Source organism: Arachis duranensis, chromosome 5 (genome assembly GCF_000817695.3).
Source record: "Arachis duranensis cultivar V14167 chromosome 5, aradu.V14167.gnm2.J7QH, whole genome shotgun sequence".
In the NCBI taxonomy this organism is placed as follows: domain Eukaryota; kingdom Viridiplantae; phylum Streptophyta; class Magnoliopsida; order Fabales; family Fabaceae; genus Arachis; species Arachis duranensis.
Window position 1 is genome coordinate 78,983,913 of NC_029776.3, and position 3,405 is coordinate 78,987,317.

Below are 3,405 nucleotides of genomic sequence, written 5' to 3' on the forward strand. Positions count from 1 at the left end.
ACCATTGTCATATGCTGGAGCATACTCATGATATTATATTCCGTTTTTCCATCTATATTCCATTCATAGACATTATTGGCATTGAAGCTAACAAAACCTAGTTCTCTTTCTTCGAGAGCTAGATCCGGAGTGGATACACGTTTATAACCATACGTAGAGGGTTTAGTTAAACCCTTCCACTTGGTTAGGGAGTTGGTCAAAATGGGGCTGATCTTGAGGGATGATTTGCCAGAATCATCACTTTGCTCAGAGCAAGATTCATTGGACTCAAGGCCGAGGGCATTAATAGCTTTAGATGAGCGTGTTTGAATACGAGAAGTAGATTCACCAGAGTTTGTAGGAGTTTCAGGGATAGTAGTAAAACAGTTCAAAAGTTGGTCAATCTTTTGAATAACTTCCGAATCACTAGATTGTTGTTTTAAAATGGAGGTTTTAAGACTTTGCTTAGCCTTGCTACTTATTTTGAAAGGTTTAAAAAGAGTTTTCTCAATACTTTTAGAAGTTGATGCTTCAGAAACATTTTTCAAGGAGAAAGTAGATCCTGAAGATGAAAGGTTGTCACCCAAGCATTGTAAAAATCTGTTGGTATAATTTGATTGTTCAATGAGATTTTTAATATCTCTAGGGGCGACAGCTTCATCCACATTCTTTGTTTTAAAGGGAGAGGCCATAACGGGATTATGTCCTTCCGTATTTGAAATAATAAAAGCTCCTTTTGGAGGAAACTCAGATCTAACTAAGTTCCCATCTTTGACTTTCCAAGTTGAAATAACATTTGCTGAAAATGAAGCTTGTTTATTTTTAAAAGGATACTCAATGTTGTTTTTTATGGAATAAGCATGAAACCATTCAAAAAAAGGAATATGCAATCTAACATCATTTAAAAATTTGTAATATTTTTCTTTGAATGATGAGATTTGAGAAGCTGTATAAGTACTTAAATACCATTCTCTTTGGAGGTCATACTCTTCAGAGTTAAGGTTTTTACGTAAGGCTTCTCTGTTTATAACAAATTCTGTGTTATTCATTTACCATTCAAAGAAGAATATGTTGGAGATTGATGGGATTGATGAGAAGATTCAACCTGAGCATGCTTCCCAAATTTTCAAATAACTTATTTAATTTATATGGTTAAATAATGTAACCATATAATAATCTCAAAATCTTGCAGGTTGTGTGTTCTAGCTTTTAACTATATTCCAAATACAACTTTCAAACAAGTTTAACACAAAAGTTTTGATTTAAATTAGTGAAATACTATAAAAATTTCTTGAAAAAGAAAATATTACTTCAACCAAGTAGTAACTAAATGCATAAAATCAAACAAACATGCAATCAAATATGCAAATGCAACAATGAACAAACAAAGAAAATAGAGTATTTATGTTGAAAAGACGGTAACTAACCCCTGGAAGTCGGTATCAACCTCCACACACTTAAAGATTGCACCGTCCTTGGTGCATGCTAAGATTTGCAAGTGGATGGGGGTTGTGGTTCCTCAGCTGGTGCTCTTTTTGTTCCTTTCCTTGCCAGTGGTTTGGGAGTAGCTTTCTCTTTACCCTTCTTGGTGGCCATCCTGAAAAGGGAAAAAGAAAGTAACTTTTAAAGCTAAGGGTTAGAGCAAGGAAGAGGATGGTACAAGTGATAATCAATGAATGGTAAAGAATGATGTTGTTAACACATGGTCATGACTACATGTGAAAAGTTCATCAATTGGAAATATGGCAAGTGCATGTGATGGCTATTAAATGCAAGATGTTTATTGGCATGCTGGCAAAGGAATGAGTAGCATAGATCAAGTATTAAATGCCCAAGTTAGATTATCATCGCTTTCAAACTAACAATCTGTTTGGATTGACAATTATATTTTAATTAATAAAATATAAAAGGGGTTTTGTGAAAAAATAGGCATTAAAGTAGTAGGATAATATAAAAGTAGTGCATGATGCCATACGGGCCTTTTCACAAACACTTAGCATGCATGGTAAATAAGTTATTGAAAGTATTAAATTAAACATGCAAGCAACCCTATAAAAAGTAATATATAATTGTCAAACAATTCCTTAATAATCCACAAGTAAAATAATGACCCAAATAAATTTCTAACACCAATTAAAAGAAAAAGAAAGAAAAAGAAAGAGAAGGGAAAGAAAAGATTTAGATTTGGGGAAGAAAAGATAGGATAGTTGGCGGTGATTTGGATAAGTTGTGCATCGCATGTGACGCGGACGCGGGGAGCACGCGTTCGCGTGGTTGGCGCGATTTATAAAGCGACGCGGACACGTGGGTCACACGTTCGCGTGGAGTGATTTGAGCCATTAGCGCGAGGGCAGCCTCGTGGTCGCGCAACTCTCTGTTTCAAATGCATTTTGCCAAAAATCTGGGTGACGCGGTAGCGTGATTGACTCGATCACATGATTAGCCATACTTTGAAAAATGACGCGGACGCGTGGAGCACGCGTTCACGTGGTAGGGCTTGTGCTTCTAGCATGGTTCCAGCCCCACTCCATCACAACTTGCTGCCATACACCCTTTTTTACGCCGATTTTCAGGTCACGCATTCGCGTGGTTGATGCAGATGCGTGGGAGGCATTTTTCGCAAATGACGCGAACGCGTCAGTGACGCAGTCGCGTGGATCAATTTGTGACAAAGGCACACCTCCAGCCACGCTTTCGCGTGACTCTCTGTTCAATTTTGTTTTCTTCCCAACGCACATATGACGCGGACGCGACGGCGACGCTGTCATGTCGTGTGCGTGATTTTTTTATAATGTAGTATGCAGAATGCAATGCTTAATATGAATGCTATGCATGATTCCAGGTTCAATCAAAACTCAAAAACAGACTAAAATTAAAACTGAAAAAAAAGAACGATCATACCATGGTGGGTTGTCTCCCACCTAGCACTTTTAGTTAAAGTCCTTAAGTTAGAAAGTTGGCAAGCTCTTTTGTTATGGTGGCTTGTGCTTGAACTCATCCAGGAATCTCCACCAATGTTTGCAAATCCAATATCCTCTGGGATCCCAAATCTTATTTCTACACCCGTCTTCAAGTTGATTATCATGATTCCATCCGGGTGGTTCAGCTTTAGAATTGTCACTGAAGTGTCCAAACAACTTCCTAGACCCATTCAATTGAGCTCTATACCAACCTTTGCGTTTAAACTTAAAGCTTGCAACCATAATGAACCTTGCATGACAATTCTTACCACTGACCATCTTCATCTTACTCTTAATGCCACAAAGAGCTCTAAATTGACCATCCGTCTCCAGTAGCCCATATTCAAGTGGAATTAGAAAGCTAAGGGATATGAATTTTACCCACTTGAATGTTGTGAATGATGATGGCAACTTAGGGGGAGGGATTTCTAATGAACTTGCAAGCTCCACTCCTTTGTGTTCTTCT